The sequence below is a fragment of the Peromyscus leucopus genome, chromosome 12 (assembly GCF_004664715.2).
Source record: "Peromyscus leucopus breed LL Stock chromosome 12, UCI_PerLeu_2.1, whole genome shotgun sequence".
Classification (NCBI taxonomy): Eukaryota; Metazoa; Chordata; class Mammalia; order Rodentia; family Cricetidae; genus Peromyscus; species Peromyscus leucopus.
Genome location: NC_051073.1, coordinates 14,466,196 through 14,484,844, shown reverse-complemented (window position 1 = coordinate 14,484,844; position 18,649 = coordinate 14,466,196). Strand labels below are relative to the sequence as shown.

Below are 18,649 nucleotides of genomic sequence, written 5' to 3'. Positions count from 1 at the left end.
TTTTGGTCTGAGTTTATCAGATGTTACTGGACTAGACATTGTTAATATATATAATGGAGTTTTTATCTAAATCTGTCAAATGTTAATGGACTAGACATCATTAATGTAATTTTTGGCTGTATATATTGTATATACTTATTGGATAGTTTTTCTTGTATTAGTTATAAGTTTTCTTTAATTTTAGACAAAAAGAGAGGAAATGTGGTGGTATTGTGTTCCCCAAAATATTATGTACCTTAATAAACTTATCTGGGGTCAGAGAACAGAAAAGCCACTAGTTAGGCAGTGATAGCACACACCTTTAATCCTAGCATTCCAGAGACAGAAATCCATTTGGATCTCTGTTAGTTCAAGGCCACATTGGAAAAAAAACAAGCATGGACACATGCCTTTAATCCCAGAAAGCCAGCCTTTAATCCCAGAGAGTGGTGGTAGAAAGCAGAAAGATATATAAGGCTTGAGAAGCATTTGGCTGGTTCAGCATTTGGCTGGTTCAGCATTTGGCTGGTTAAGCATTCAGGCTTTTAAGCAGCAGTTCAGCTGAGAGCCATTGGGATGAGGACACAGAAGCTTCCAGTCTGAGGAAACAGGACCAGCTGAGGAATTGGCAAGGTGAGATAGCTGTGGCTTGTTCTGTCTCTCCGATCTACCAGCATTCACCCCAATGACTGGCCTCGGGTTTGATTTTATTAATAAGAACTTTTAAGATTCATGCAACAAGAGGCAGAGATCCACCTGGATCTGTAGTGGGTAGCCATTCCAGCTTGGATCTGGAAGCTCCAACCCCCATTGAGACTCTGGCAACTGTCACGCCTATGAGGCGGGGCGAGGGGAGGTGCTGGAAACCTGAGAGCTGAATGGGCAAGCGCTCGCTCTGGGCGCGCTCTCTGCGCCTGGACCCTGGATAGTGGAGATTGATTGTGCAGAGCTCCAGAGAACACCGCTGGATTGCGATACACTTTCCCCAGACCCCCGCGACCTATCCATTCCTTCATTTGTAAGTCATCCACTAAATAAATCTTCCTTTTAACTACGTGGAGTGGCCTTTATAATTTTCCCCAATATGGATCTCTGTGAGTTCAAGGCCAAAGTGAAACAGCCAGGCACGGTAACAAGAGCCTTTAATCCCAGGAAGTGATGGCAGGAAGCAGAAATGTATATAAGGATTGAGGACCAGGAACTAGAGCTGGTTAAGCTTTTAGGCTTCTGAGCAACAGTTCAGCTGAGATTCATTCTGGATGAAGACTGAAAGACTTCCAGTCTGAGGAAATAAGATCAGCTGAGAAGTTAGCCAGGTAAAGTTGGCTGTGGCTTGTTCTGTCTCTCTGATCTTTCAGCATTCACCCCAATATCTGGCTCCGGGTTTGTTTTTTATTAATAAGACCTTCTAACAATTTGTGCTATGGCTATTATTATATAATCACAAACTGAAACATATATAATGCAGTTTCTATCTAAAATATGAAAGGAAAATATATGTTCATAAAAAAATAACTATGTGACTTGATTTGGTCCTAAGCAGGTCTTATAGCATTCTCTGTCAGTTCATGATGCATCTATATTGTTGTGTCTAGAAGATCCTTTTTCTTTGGAGTCATCCACCACCTCTGGTTTTATACTTTTTCTGCCTCCTCTTTTGAATAAATATCTCACTCTGGGGGAAGGACATTGGCAACTCCACATCCAAAAAAGGACAAATACAAAAATACATTAAAAAACTCAAGAATCTAGATATCAAAACAACCTCAAATAATCCAATTAAAAATGGGGGACAGATCTAAATAGACAATTCTCAATAGAGGAAGCACAAATGGTTGAAAAATGCTTAAGAATATGTTCAGCTTCATAGCTATCAGGGAAATTCAAATCAAAACTACTTTGAGATTCCATCTTACAACTGTCAGAATGGCTAAGATCAATAACACAAGTGACAGCCCATGCTGGCTAGGATGTGAGGAGAACACTCCTCCATTGCTGATAGGAATGCAAACTTGCACAGCTACTCTGGAAATCAATATGGTGGCAGTTTCTCAGAAAGATGGGAATCAATCTACCTCAAGATTCACCTTACCACTCTTCATGATATACCCAAAAGAGGCTTTATCTTACCACAAGGACACTTGTTCATCCATGTTCATAGCTATTCTCTTCAAAATGGCAAGAAATTGCAAATAATCTAGTTGTCGCTCAACAGATGAATAGATAAGGAAAATGTGAGAAATTTACACATTTGTAAGAGTGTTACACATTTGTAGAGTGTTACATAGCTCTTTAAAACATAATGAGATTATGAAATTTGCATAACAAAGGATGCAACAAGAAAAAAAATCATACTGAGAGAGGTAACACTGACCCAGAAAGATAAATGTGGTGATATTAGCTTAAATGTGGATATTAGGTATTAAATAAATGATAACCAAGTTACAATATATAGATATAAAGAGGCTAAGCATAGAGAAAGGGACTAGCTGGATCTCCTGGAAAGGGGAAATAGAATATATTTTATGGGTTGACTGAGGGAAGTGTAGTAATGGAAGGCTTAAGTGGGAGAGCTAGCAGATTTGGGGTGGAGGAATGGGATGCAGGGAGAAAGAACTAGAACTGAGAAGCATTTGAGAGGTGGTAGGGGAACTTAGCACAGTAGAAAAATCTTAAAATATGTAAAGGTGATCCTAATGATGTCTCTAAATTAATGAGAGAGATGGAGCTCCAAAAGGCCATCTTTTTGTCAACCAGTGAAGATTCCACTATGAAGAATGGGTTATATCCAATTGAATTGTTGGCCAAAGGTGCCATGGAAATACCCAAACAACATACATTGTTGCTAAGACAATAGGTTGCTCTCTACAAACTTAAGGCAAGGACCTATTGCTGAAGATAACTTCCAGGTAATTCTTTGAACTGGGAGAAATAGAGCCTGTGCCTACACAGAACCTTCACTACCATTTTTGCATGTCTTTGGAATGGGAAAGTATTCTGCAGGCTACCAAAAGGAAAACATAAACCCTTTGATCTGCAATCTGTCCTGCCTGCTAAATATGCTAGAGCAATAGTGGCACAAAGCTTGTAGCAGCAACTAGCCAACACCATTTGACCATGTGATTAATGCTCTTTTCAAAAGATGGAAGACTGACAGACCTTGGGTAACCAACCAAGACACAAACACTATATAGCCCAGAGACCTAGGGTAAAACCAAATATTGCTGGATTATTAAAAAAAAAAAACAATAAAATGATATCCTGTTATACTCACAGATTGGTGCCTTTTTCTTCAACATCAGAGAGGCCTCCTCCTGCAGCAGATGGGAACAGATACAGAGACACACCCTCGGACATTACATGGAGTGAGTGGAGAAGCCTTGGAACACACAGCTCTAAATGGGATGTCTCTATGAAATCCCTCCCCTCAGAGCTCGGGGTATCTTACAAAAGAAGAGGCAGGAGTGTGGGAGCAAGAGGAAATGGAGGACACCAGGAGAAAAAGGCATGCTAAATTAACAGAGAAAGTTCATATGAACTTCACTAAGATGGAAGCAGCCAAGAATAGGTCCTAAATGGATCTGCACCAGGTCCTCTGTGTATATATTATAGATGTCAGTTGGGTACTTTTATTGAACTCCTGAATGTGTGGACAAGTGAGTCTCTGATTATTGTGCCTTCTTTGGGCGCTCTTTTTCTTATGTTGCTTTGCCTTGTCCAACCTCGATATAATGGTTTTTGTTTTATCTTATTATGTTTTATTTTTTTAAAAAATAATATAAAATAAACACTCCTGAGACAAAAAAAAAAAAAAATGCCATTTAAGGCTGAGTGCTCCAAATCCTCTCACTCTGCACATTTTTAAGTTGTCAGACTCTGTGTGAATTCCCAGCAAATGTAAGATGAAGTTACTGGGCAACAGTGATGCACTGATCAATGGAGATTAAACACAATGTTTTATTGAGTTTTGTTTATTTTTTGTTTTGATTTGAGTTTTTGTGGTTCTTCTTTAGAAAGAGGAAAATAAACATGAAGTTGAGTAGGTAGAAAGATGGGAAGAAACTAGAAGGAAAAAAAAAACATTAGAAAACTATTTGAAACATTCTTTATAAAATATCTATTTCCGTATTCACAGTTATACTACATTCCCAGAGCACTTGCATATATATTCTACTACTTATGAGCATTGTATCCTCTTTCTCTGCCTCTACAATTCTCCATAATTTCCAACCATGCTCTCTTCTCAAGGTATCAAATTTTACCCCTGACATATGTAGTATTCTGACATCTATTCCACTCACAATGTCACAAAAGCAGAGCTCCTCTGTTACTAAGCACACATTTTGTAGGAAGAAAACATATTTTACCTTAAAAGAGTAAGATACATTTCATTGTTAGTCAAACAGGAATGACCTTGACACAATTACATGGAATCAGTTTGTTCAAAACAATGTATATCACTATAGAAACAGTTATAGTTTTTATATTCACCTAGAAAAGAAAATCATGAATTTTCTGTATTTTTTATTCAAATAAATTGGTTGGAACATCCTGAAGGTTGGTTAGAGCAAAACAAAAATATCTTCTATAGATTTCAGATTATACCTGATGACATGCTTTTTGGTTACTCAAAGCTGGTGGTCTAATAAATTAACACTTAGAGCTTTCAGGATTTGCTTGATAATTTAAAGAATGTTAAGTCAGGGGTGAGTCATGAATGACTAAGAAGGGAAATCAAGATCATTTTGGCTCTGAATTTGGAACTCTTCACAATCCAACACTCCATAAATGACAGTCCCAATCTGTCAGCCAATCTTGTAGAACCTTTCATATTGGGAGCAACTTTTTCTGAGAGCTTCAGTTTACACTTTCAATCAAAAAGAGAAGACTCCAATTGACCTCATTAGTAGTGAAGTCATTTGGGGCATTATAATTGGTCAATTTGAGTAAGAGCTCCCATCCTGAGGTACAGAAAATAAACCATATTGTGATCATCCTTAAATGGGACATCTACACTACATCTCCTCCTCCCAAGGAACAGAAATTATCATGTAATAGGGGACAGAGTGTAGCTGGAGTTTTTTCTCAGGGTCTTGCTAAGCACCAGCAGTCCAACAGCCCACTTATAAAATAAACACACAGACACTTATATTATTTAAACTGTTTGGCCTAATGACTCAGCTTCTAGCTATCTAGTTCTTACATCTTAAATTAATCCATTTCTATAAATCTATACCTTGCCACATGGCTTGTGGCTTACCAGCATCTTCATATGTTGCTTGTCATGGTGGCAGCTGGCAGTGTCTCCCTCACTCAGCCTTCTACTTCCTAGAATTCTACTTTCTCCTTGTCCTGCCTATACTTCCTGCCTGGCCACTGGCAGTGTTTATTTATAGAGTGATATCCACAGCAACAGAGAGTGTGTGTAAGCCAGATGTTGCAGAAGATACATGAAAAACATTGTTTTTTAGGTATGAAAAGGACCCTGTATGCTAGACCTTTCAGTGACTATAATGCCACATACAAGACCTATACCCGATCATGACAGCCAAAATTATGGCATGAATGTTGGAAAAAAGTACTTCATAAAGTCCCCCTAATAGCTGAGAAGCTACTGGTAGTTGATGGCTACAAAAAAAAGTCAGTTTTCTTCAAGCATGTGATCTCTCTAGTAGGTTGCCCATGTTCCAGTGGATGGCCCTACAACCTTTTGCATAATGGAAGCATTAAGGGACTCAGTGGGTTAAAGTAAATAAATAAATGAATAAATGAATAAATAATCAGACCAACAAATGAATAAATAAATAGTGCATGTCGTTGGAAAGAAGAAACATTGAGGGTATGGGAAGAATTGAGGAGAAAGAAATAGAGTGGATTTAATCAAAACAGACTGTATATATATATATGAAATTTTCAAACAATACATAAACATACCATTAAGAAGCAAAAAGAGATCCCCGTCCTTCTACAAAATTGAAGTCAGAAAACAAAAAGAAAAATATTCTAGAAAATAAAATGTCCTCTGGATAAAAGCAAAAGTGATGAAGTTGCTTTCTACATTTAGGGATCCCAAATTCACAGTATTCCTGAAAAAGATACTGGGAAACAGAACTGAGTTAGTTCTCCATGAGAGGAAGTTTTCTTCAGGGATGCTGCACCTCAACAGGTACCCATGCTCTAGGGCATGGCCCTTGACCCACACAAATACAAGCAGCACTAAGTAGACTCAGTGGGTTTAAAAAGAAGAATACAAGAAATTGGGAGGGAAAGTGGTAGGAGACAGGAGCAATTAGAGAATGCTGTTATGCAATCTATCAAAAAACACTTCATATGATCATATAAAATTCTCAGAAAAAAATCTAAAAAACGTATGTCTCAGGGTGTTTTTCAGATAATTTGTACTGTTAGAATCTTAGAGATCATGGAAGATTGTAGTTCATTGATAGGTTAAAACTGTGTGTCATGTATATGTGCTTTCCCAAGGTTCTAGCTATAGTAATGTAAATTTGAGCCATCTGAATTCAAGGTGAGTTACTGTGTCCTGTTTTGACCAAGTTGAGTGATTCAGGAGCAGATTTCCTTTCTCTTATTTTCTTCCTCTTTGTAAATAACCAGGGCTCCAACACAGAGGAAGAGAATTCAAAGCCAGCATTAGACATAAAAGAAAAATGTTTCTGTTGTGAAAAGTCTTCATCGTTATAGTTGACTTGTGTTGTTGGATGGAAGGGTCTTAAATCAGGAAATACAATAGTCTAGAAAAATAATACAATTGTATAGCAAGAAATCTATTTCCTTCCTAAAAGAACTCACTTTCCTTTTTCAATGATAGAATTGTTTTCCAACACATATATAAAGTCAGAAAATCAAACACAAATCAGTTTTCGTTGACATGTCTTTGGAAAGTACACGAAACAGGGTTTAACAGATAGAATCATGAAGAAAGATAAATGATAATGTGCTAACTTGTATTTAAAATGAAATATTAAGAATCAATTTAGTACAGAAAAATATAACCAGTGATCAGACCAAAATGACATTCATAAAAAAAAGATATATAGAGAGAGATTCAAGAGTCATTCAAATTTTCAGTGCTTATGAGGGAACTTAAGGCTTCAATGAATATTCAAGGTTGTGAGCACACACACTAAACAATGGAACTTCATTCAAATTTATAATATGTAATTATTTCAAACACGTTTCCCAAGTCTTTATTTATTGAGACTCTGAACCTAGTCATGGCTTGTCATTTTCTTCAACTTCTTTGGTAACCAGACTTCATTTATCTTAGATCTGATTTAACACTTGAGGTTTCCTCTAGGAACCCACCAGGAGTGGGTTCATCCATCAGTTTCTTCTTGATATTTTTGCTACAAGAAAATCAGTTTTCTAAATATATGTATCATAAGTCCAAATAATTATAAAAAAAATAAAGGAAATATACTAAAACTTTCATGCCATCATTATTCTATAATTATTACTGACACGTGGTGAAAATGTGTTCTGTAGCTTGGCTAAATTTTTAAATTAATAAATATTGGCAGGCTAATAACAATTACATGAATAAATTCAATTTAAATATTTAAATTCTCATTTTAATTATATATGTTCTTGTCTGTCTGTGTGGGAGTACGTGCACATGGATATAACTGTTTGATGGGGCCAGAAGAGGACATTGGCTCTGCCGGCAATGACAGTTACAGATGTTTGTGAGCCACCCAATGTGTGTACTAAAAAGGAAATGAGTTGCAAAAGCAATATTCATTCTTAGTTACTGAGCCATCTCTCCAGCCCCTTAAATCCTATTTATAACAATAATGCAGTATATGAACAATTTTACTAGTCTTCCATTTTGTGTGTGGTTGACCTGAAGCAATGAAATAGAGTAATAGCTAGATCTGCTATACTAGCAGAAGAGAGTCAGCAGACTTTCCCCAGGGATCATGTTTTGCCCCTCCTTGCCACTAGAGGGATATGATCTTTGAAAGTGACAGATTATATGGGATGTGAAGGCTAACTGGAGACAGACACCATTGTTAACCTTCATGAGTGCATCACATGGATATGGTGTGACATCTTGGTGATATAGCTGTTTTTGCCACTCATATTCCTATTACTCCTCATCCATGCTCCTCTAATTTGAGCCCAATAAACTTACTGGTTGACCAAGTTGGAATTACATATGGATTTCCCTTTAGGATTTCCTTGATGCCCCATCTGGAATGAACAGACATTTGTTCATGACTCCTCAGCAAAAGCAAAGCCAAGACACTTTAAGTATTTTGTTTGTTTGTTTGTTTTTGTTTGTTTGTTTTTGCATTTTCCTTTTAATTCTTTTTTTTTCTAATTTTACAATATATTTTAATTCTACATATCAACTACGGATTCCCTTGTTCTGCCCCTTCCCGCCCCCTACCCTTCCCATCAGCCCACCCCCCATTCCCATCTCCTCCAGAGCAAAGACTCCCCGAGGACTGAGATCAACCTGGTAGACTCAGTCCAAGCAGGTCCAGTCCCCTCCTCCCAGGCTGAGCCAAGAGTCTCTGTATAAGCCCCAGGTTCCAAACAGCCAGCACATGCACTGAGGACAGGTCCCAGTCCTACTGCCTGGATGCCTCCCAAACAGATCAAGCTAATCAACTGTCTCACCTATTCAGAGGGCCTGATCCAGTTGGGGGCCCCTCAGCGATTGGTTCATAGTTCATGTGTTTCCATTCATTTGGCTATTTGTCCCTGTGCTTTATCCAACCTAGTTCTCAAAAATTCTCGCTCATATAAACCCTCCTTTTTCTCACCAATTGGACTCCCGGAGCTCCACCTGGGGCCTGGCCATGGATCTCTGCATCCAGTTCCCTCAGTCATTGGATGAGGTTTCTAGCACGACAATTAGGGTGTTTGGCCATCCCATCACCAGAGTAGGTCAGTTCAGGCTGTCTCTCAACCATTGCCAGAAGTCTATTGTGGGGGCATCTTTGTGGATTTCTGTGGGCCTCTCTAGCACTTTGCTTCTTCCTATTCTTATGTGGTCTTCATTTACCATGGTCTCCTATTCCTCTCTGTTCTTGATCCAGCTGGGATCTCCTGCTCCCCCAAGCTCTCTTTCCCTCGACCCTAGACCTTCATTACCACCATTGATTGTTTCTCTCAGTGTCTGAGTTACTGGTGTTATATTTAGGAAGTGATCTCCTACGACAATGTGTTCAAGACTATACTTCCTACTTTCTCTTCTAGCAGGTTCAGAGTAGCTGGATTTATGTTGAGGTCTTTGATCCACTTGGACGTAAGTTCTGTGCAATGGGACCTCTTGAAACTGAGAAGCTTTTGTAAAGCAAAGGATATGGTCAACAAAGCAAAGCGACAGCCTACAGAATGGGAAAAGGTTTTCACCAACCCCACATCTGACAGAGGACTTATATCCAGAATATATAAGGAACTCAAGAAATTAGGGCATCAAAATACCCAACAGTCCAATTAAGAAATGGGCTATAGAACTAAACAGAGAATTCTCAACAGAGGAAACTCAAATGGCTGAAAGACATTTAAGGAATTGCTCAACATCTCTAATTATCAGGGAAATGCAAATAAAAACAACTCTGAGATACCACCTTACGCCCGTCAGAATGCCTAAGATCAAAAACACTGAAGACACCTTATGCTGGAGAGGATGTGGAGCTAGGGGAACTCTCCTCCACTGCTTGTGGGAATGCAAGCTTGTACAACTACTTTGGAAATCAATATGACACTTTCTTAAAAAATTGGGAATCAATCTTCCCCAAGATCCAGCTATACCACTCTTGGGCATATACCCAAGGAATGCTCAATCATACCACAAGGGCACTTGCTCAGCTATGTTCATATCAGCATTGTTTGTAATAGCCAGAACCTGGAAACAGCCTAGATGCCCTTCAACTGAAGAATGGATAAATAAAATGTGGTACATATACACAATGGAATACTACTCAGCAGAGAAAAACAATGATATCATGAGGTTTGCAGGCAAATGGATGAATCTAGAAAAAAATCATCCTGAGTGAGGTAACCCAGACTCAGAAAAACAAACATGGTATGTATTCACTCATAGGAGGATACTAGATGTGGAACAAGGATGACTGGACTGCTACTCACAATACCAGGGGAGGCTACCTGGAAAACAGGACCCCAAGAAAGACATGGGGATCACCCAATGACAGAGAAATGGCTGAGATCTACATGAAAAGCCTGGACGTGAGTGGGGTTAATGAAAGGCGAGGGTCGAGGGAAAGAGAGCTTGAGGGAGCAGGAGATCCCAGCTGGATCAAGAACAGAGAGGGAGAACAAGGAATAGGAGACCATGGTAAATGAAGACCATATGAGAATAGGAAGAAGCGAAGTGCTAGAGAGGCCCACAGAAATCCACAAAGATGCCCCCACAATAGACTTCTGGCAATGGTTGAGAGACAGCCTGAACTGACCTACTCTGGTGATGGGATGGCCAAACACCCTAATTGTCGTGCTAGAAACCTCATCCAATGACTGAGGGAACTGGATGCAGAGATCCATGGCCAGGTCCCAGGTGGAGCTCTGGGAGTCCATTTGGTGAGAAACAGGAGGATTTATATGAGCGAGAATTTTTGAGAACTAGGTTGGATAAAGCACAGGGACAAATAGCCAAATGAATGGAAACACATGAACTATGAACCAATCGCTGAGGGGCCCCCAACTGGATCAGGCCCTTTGAATAGGTGAGACAGTTGATTAGCTTGATCTGTTTGGGAGGCATCCAGGCCTTGGGACCTGGTCCTGTGCTCAGTGCATGAGTTGGCTGTGTGAAACCTGGGGCTTATGCAGGGACACTTGGCTCAGCCTGGGAGGAGGGGACTGGACCTGCTTGGACTGAGTCTACCAGGTTGATCTCAGTCCTTGGGGGAGGCTTTGCCCTGCAGGAGGTGATAAGGGGGGGGGGAGGGTAGGGGGGCAGGAAGGGGCAGAACAAGGGAATCCGTGGTTGATATGTAGAATTAAATTATATTGTAAAATAAAATAAAAAAGAAAGATCAGTATAGAAGGATCAAATACTATGTGTCAGGAGAGCAAACTATAGTCACCAAAAGGTACTGGCATTAATAGTCCAGACTGTAGTAGGTCAGGCCAGTCTGAGAAATCTACCTTCTAGAAAGCATGTTGTGGTAGGGAACACAACAGACTAGGTGGGGCCAGGAAAGAAAGCCTTCTCATTTGATAATACACAGACTCATTAATCAGAGAAATTATTATGAGGACCAAGTACATAAAAGACTGAAGCAGGAACATCACAAATTCAAACTAAACTAGGACAACTTAATGGAACCCTGACTCAAAACCACACAACCAAACAAAAACCAAAATCCAAACAAACAAAGACCCCTGCCATGGCCCTGTGAGATTCTTGTGTCATCATTTTCTCTGTGCACCACATCTACTTATCCCAACCCCATAGCCTGTAGAGGTTGAGGGCATAATATTGTTTGATGGTACTTGCTCCATGTTTATGCCATCCTATAAGTGTACTTTCACTATAGACTATCAGTTTATTTATCCAGAGGTTCGTTTGCGAAATGAAAACTGTAAACTAACACCTATTACTTAGAATGACTGAATGTTCCTTTTTTGACTTTTGGATATTGCATTCATAACACAGAATGGTAAACGGTCTTGTTAGCAGAAAACCCAGAGCCGGATATTGGGGTGACTATTGAAAGATGAGAGAAACATAACAAGCCAGCCACGGTTTTACCTCTATGAAATGCTCAGGCTTGAGAGCATGAGTTCCTGTTTCCTTGTGCCTTATATACTTTTCTGTGCCCTGACATCATTTCTTGGGATTAAAGGCCTGGGTGCTTCCCAGTGCTGGGATTACAGGTATGTGCCACCACTACCTGGCTCTGTTTCCAGTGCGGCTTTCAACTCACACAGATCTAGATGGATCTCTGCCTCTCAAGTGATAGCATTAAGTTGTGTGTCAACACTGTCTGGCCTTTATGTCTGATCTAGTGGCTGGATCTGTCCTCTGATCCCCAGGCAAGTTTATATGAGTACACAATATATCACTATATCATTTCCTGTGTAAGGTTTTCTAAACTATATAAAAGTAGATAAGGCAAGCTCACCAATAGTGTGGTGGTTTGAATAAGAATGTCTACCCCCATAGACTCATATATTTAAAAGCTTAGTCACCATTTTTTTAAAGTAACTTTTAGGGCCTTGAGAGATGTTCTGGTCAGTAAAATGCTTGTCCAAGCATCAGGATATGAGTTTGAATTTTTAGCACCTGAAGAATCAGGCACTGTTGTTTGTCAATGCAGTCTCAGCAAGAGGCGTCATCCATAGGAAGGTATTTGGAGCTCACTACCAGGCAGTGGTCAATGAACATTTCTAGGCTGAATTTGAGGTCCCTTGTCAAAACTAAGGTGGAGAATGATTAGAGAAGACTCTAGTATCTGTTTCTACTGTAAGTATGCAAGCTCAAGCATGTGCATAAGCAACTGCATACACATTTGCACACACACAAACATGTACAAATATATACAACATGCATTTGTACAAAGTAACTTCCTTATTTTGTAGATAAATGTTCTATAATTTTAGTTCTTAATGCTTTGTTCATTCATCTATTGCTTGAAATACACCATGCAGAATATAAGAGATGGGATCTGTGCTTTGTACATAATTAATAAATACTTTATCATTATTTATTAGAGCTTTTTTATTTTCTGTAGTTTTTTTTCTTTTATTCTTTATGCTTTCCTGGGCCTGCCACCCAGCTCTCAAATGCTCATATCAAGAAATATTCTTCCTTATGAATGCTTGGGCTAATCTTGGCTTGTTTAAAGGTAGCCTTTTAAATTTAAACTAGCCAGTCTACCTTTTGCTGCTGGGATTTTACATTTTTCTATTTTAGTATAACTTTTCTTTACCTCTTACTCTGCTTCTGGCTGGAGAGCTGGGTGGCTGCTACTCAGCACCATCCTCCCCTTCCCCCTTCCTCATTCCTTCTTCTTCTCTTATTTTCCTTCTATTATTTTCTCTGCCTGCCATACCAAGCTATCCCTCTCCTGCCTAGCTATTGGCCATTCAGTTCTTTATCAGACCAATCAGGTATTTAAACAGGCAAATTAACACAGACTCACAGTGTTAAACAAATGCAACACATCTTCCCCTCATTAAACAAATATTACACAACATAAACAAATGTAACATATCTTCAACTCATATTCCACAGTTTTCTCTTGAGATGGGTTCTTTATTAAATACCAAAGTCATCTGTAGTATGAATCTTAAAAGTTCTTATTAATAAAATCAAACCTGAGGCCAGTTATTGGGGTCAATGCTGGTAGATCAGAGAGACAGAACAAGCCACAGCTAACCTCACCTCGCCAGATCCTCAGCTGGTCTTGTTTCCTCAGACTGGAAGCTTCTGTGTCCTCATCCAGAATGATCTCAGCTGAACTGTGCTGTTCGAAAGCCTGAAGCTTAACCAGGCCAAATGCTTAACCAGCCAAATGCTGCTAGTTTCTGGTCCTCACGCCTTATATATCTTTCTGCTTTCTACCACCACTCCCTGAGATTAAAGGCTGGCTTTCTGGGATTAAAGGCGTGATGTCACCATGCTTGGCTTTTCCAATGTGGCCTTGAACTCACAGAGATCCAGAGGGATTTCTATCTCTGGAATGCTAGGATTAAAGGTGTGAGTGCCACCATTTTCTAGCCTTTGTATCTAGTGGCTGTCTGTTCTCTGACCCCAGATAAATTTATTAGAGTACACAATATTTTGGGGAACACAATACCACCACACACAAGACAGCCAAAGTAACAAATCACAAATTAAACAATACATCATGTCACAAATTTATATTACATCTTCAAATTATATTCCACACAAGTTTTTCTTTTGTGATTTGTTCTTTATTAAATACCAAAGTCATTCATTATATGCCTTTATTTTTTCTTAATCTGCTATCATACACTTCATATTATTATAGTATTGCAAAAATTTTAAATAATTTTAGAATAGCTAGGCATCATGTCAATGTTCAGTCTGGGTCAGTTATTCAAATTCAAAGAAAAGTAGAGAAGAAAAGGTTATAAATGTAAACTCACATTGAACTGTTTCTGAGGTGCATGCAATTTTAATCACAGCATTCCAGGGAAGAGGCAAGTAGCCATTGTTGAGTTTGAGGTCTATATAGTGAGTGAGTACCAGGAGAGCCAAAAATACACAGTGTGACAATGTCTCAACAGAACAAACATCAAAAACTGGAAACTGTGGAGTAATAATATTAGAAATGTGGGCTATGTCTCTGTACCCTCTTTTATTTGTTCTATTATTATTATTATTATTAAGAAATTTTTTACTCATTTACATACAAATTAGAGATCGTCTCTCCTCCCTCCTCCTAGCCTCCCAGCTTTCCCCCCCATTCCAACTGACTCCAGTTTAAGTCTCTCCATGGGGATTCAGCAGAGCATGGTACATTCAGCTGAGGCAGGTCCAAGGCCCTCCCCTCTGAACCAAGGATGCACAAGGTGTCACACCTTACACACCAGGCTCCAAAAAGTCCAATCATACAACAGGGATGGATCCTGATCCCCTACCTGTGCCCCCCAAACAGTTGAAGCTAAACAACTGTCTCCAGTAACCGGAGGCCTAGTCCAGTCCCATGTGGCTCCATAGCTATGGTGAACCTCTTTTAGACATGTACTCAAATGTAGTGTATGTAAAGAAAGAAACAACATTTTTCCATTTAATTGTATTTTATTATTTAATAGCAATAAAAGAGATAACAGTACAGTAGGAAATATTTACAAAATCACTAATGTGCTGGATTAAAGGTTCTCCCTTCATGGCCACTGGAGAAGAAAGGCCGGACAGGGTTTTTGAAGGTGCCAGTGGGGTACCTGTATATGAGGGAACTCTTGGCAACATTCATGAAACTTAAACATCCACGCTCACAATCCAGCAGCACCCCAACCCTGCCCAGGGGCCTCTCTACATAGTGCCAATATAGAGGGCATGTGGTGAGGAGACTGTAATGATTACCCTCCTTCATACACACAAGAAGAAAGGCACCCTCAGAGTCAGGCATTGGTTTGTATTCCTTAACCAGGAATCCTCACAGACCCCTACAGCCCAGTCCCCAGAGTCCTGCAAATCCACCTCCCAGTAATATTTCCCCGAGATGAACTCCAAGGATCCCCAGCAAGCCAAATAGCATCCAACAGAATCCACAGAGGTATCCTTAAGGTGAGGTCCGAAGCTGAATTCTCTCAAGACATTAAATAGGTTCATCTGGGAATGGGAGGTGGTTACATTGTCAAAGAAAATCTGCACCTGGAATTGCTTGCACCTTTCAGTCAGTCCAGTGATGGGTAGGGCACTGAGTTCAGGTTCCATACCTTCCGGCATGCTCAGCTGCATTGACTCACTCCTTTTGACCATGTCATCCAAACCCTGGAGCAGTACCACATATGGCTCGTGGGACATTGCCATCAGCTCCTGAAACATTTCTCTTAGTTCTTTGCTCTTTTGGAGCATCCTGGCTTCACTCTCCCTCAGTTTCTCTAACACATATTGGCCTTCCTTTCTCATGCACTCGATATGTTTCTCTCCCTCTTCACAGAAGAATGGTTGCAGCTCCCTATACTCTGACCTGATCATTTCTTCCCGCAGAGTCACATAGTTCAACCACAAAGTTTTTAATCCGATCTCTGCCTCAATATTCTCTTGATTTTCTTGGATCTTCTCCCATAAAGATGCCATCTGCTTCAGAAGTCTTTCCATTTCATCTTCAGCTGCTGCCTCAATGGGACAATGTCTGTGACCTCTGTGCTCATGGGAGTTAGAGCAGAGCTGACAGAGGAAGATCCTGCTCTCAACACAGAAGATCCTCTTTGTCTCCTTGTGGCTCACACACTTACGCTCCTCAGAGCTCAGGTCCTTCATGAGGCTGGCTTGTCTGGCAATGGACACCAGCTTCTTCAGAACAATGTTGGTTCTCATTTCCTTCTGTTGGCATGGTTCCCGACACATAGGGCAGTGGACTGGAAGTTGGGTGTCCTCCCAGGAAAGCTGGAGGCAGGCTCGACAGAAGCTGTGGCCACAGCCTATGGTGACTGGCTCTGTCAGGCAGCTCAGGCAGATGAAGCAGGTGAGTTCTTTCTGGAAGGCTTGGGAGATGTCTGACTCCATTTTCCCAGGGAATAGTCTCTGGTCTCAGCAGTGTCTGGTGGGCACACAACAATATTAGCTCAGCTCTGTGGTGTGATCCTGAATGTGTGGGCTAGAAGGATCTAGCAGTCTAGGAGCCAGAAGGTATGGAAACACACTCTGTCTGGTCTAGAGAAGAATGTACCTGGCAGGACCCTGGAGTGTCCTTATGTACTCTCCGGAGACCACACCCACTGGAAATAGCAGTAATCTAATTGGATGGAAGATTGAATTAAATCTATGGCGAATCCTCACAAAATAATCCTCCACAGGTTTGCTGAGTCACACTTCTTATCTGGGTTTGATAGGTCACACCTTTAAATCAAGATTCCTAGGAATTGGGCTGTTGAGCAGGAGGAGTTTTAGTTCAAGGCCTGCCTGGAATATACAGTGAGAACTTATCTTCAAAGAAAAAAAATAAAGAGCAATTTTACTACAAAATTTCACTGTTTCTAATATTTTGTGATGTGCTCATAATTTCGCTTTACCTTATCCAATTTAACAGTTAATGGTATCAATCTGTGATTTTAGCAAATTACAACATTAAGAAATTCCTAATAATTCTTTAAGAATTTACTTCAACTTATGTTTATCAAATTCACCTCAACTGCAATTTCTTCAAAATTCATCCCTTTTTCTACCCACCCCCTTTCTGTTCTTTCCTTTTTCTTTTTTTTTTTTTTAAAATACATGGGGAAAGCCAGGGGCTGGTGGCACACGCTTTTAATCCTAACACTCAAGAGGCAGAGGCAGGCAGATCTCTGTGAGTCTAAGGCTAGCCTGGTCTACAGACTGTGTTCCAAGACAGGCTGCAATGCTACACAGAGAAACCCTGTCTAGAAAAAAAAAAGAAAGAAAGAAAAAGAACAACAACAAACCCGGCCCCCACAACACACACATGTTTAATGAACAAAATCCAAGAGGCTATGATTTGTCCTGTTAGGGAATTTTCTTGATTGAATCACTGGAATTAGGAAACCCCACCTAAACTCAGATGTTTTGAGACGTGAGAATGCATCTTAAATCTTAGCTGTACTTTCTGTTGGCAGCCTGTATAAAGGACATGGAAGAAGGAAAGTCTTTCATCTTTGCTATTTGTCTTCTTGCTCTTGTTCTTACTAGCAACGTCATCCCTTCACTGGTGTAAGACCAGACTTTTGGTATTAAGTATGGTTTGTATTATTTATGTGGCAAGCCAGTTGTTGACACTGAGATATGTGTAGTATTTAGAGAGTATTAGGAGTCATAATCAGTATGTTAAGATGGATTCCAAAGAGTGTATAAAATGAGGATGAGGAAGACATAAAAATTAAATGTAACTTAATAAATCCTAGATGAGTGAAGATTTCTTGTATGTAAAGATTATTTGAGTCTTATAGCTAGAAATATGATTTATATAAGGATTCTTCCTTAGTTGGGAGGAATCCTACAGATGAAGTCAAGACCTGTGATATCATTCATGCTCTGGCTTCATTGTAGCATCTTTCCAGTGTTTGAATTAAAATCCTTACATTCACAGGTGTTACATGATAGGAAGCCCATTGCTTCCTCTTAGGCAATTTCCTTTGCCTCCAAAGTCATAACCAGATTCTGGAAAGCCTTGACCCAGTTGATTAGATCGTAGAAGCCATTTAGAATCTGCTTTTGAGAATACCAGGGCCAAAAAGGCAAATGATTTGGTTCATTTAAGCGAATATTTGGGGTGTGAGATAAGCTTTGTGAAGAGCTCTCTGATCCTTCTCTTTGGGGGTCTGAGGATTAGGAAGTGTGGGTAGAGGTTGAAGGCATCATGAAATGCAGGTTGTATTTCCACTTTCGAGAATTCTCTGTTTAGCTCTATACTCTGTTTTTAACTGAGTTAATTGCTTTCTTGATGTCCAGTTTTTTAAGTTCTTTACTTATTTAAGATATTATCCATCTATAGTGTGTGTAATTGGTAAAAATCTTTTCCTATTCTCTAGGTTGTCACTTTGTCTCAGTGATGGTGTCCTTTGTCAAACAAAAACTTTTCATTTCCATTTATTAATTGTTGTTTTTTGTAACTATACTATTGATTGTCTGTTTAGAAGTCCTTTCCTGTGTCTATGAGTTCAAGATTATTTCTCACTTTCTCTTCTATTAGGTTCAGTATATGTGGTATATGTTGATGTGTTTGATCCACATGGAGTTGAATTTTATGTAATGCCATCAGTATGGATCAACTTTCAGTGTTCTGTGTTTTGAGGACATTATCAATGTAGCAGGTCAAAATTTTACAGTATGATCCTAGAAACACACAGTGGTCTACCTACACTGAAATGCTGACATATTCCTACTCAAACCCATTTTTTTTTTGTTGTTGTTTGTTGTTGCCCTGGGTTTTTTTTTTTTTTTTTTATTTTTTGGTTTGTTTTTTTCAAGACAGGTTTTTCTCTGTGTAACAGCTCTAGCTGTCCTGGAAGTCACTCTGTG

General features: G+C 39.6%; 1 pseudogene; it reads right to left on the bottom strand.

The window, feature by feature from the left end:
• Window positions 1-14,804: 14,804 nt before the first annotated feature.
• LOC114697655 lies at window positions 14,805-16,180 on the bottom strand (annotated as a pseudogene).
• Between the last annotated feature and the right edge of the window lie 2,469 nt (window positions 16,181-18,649).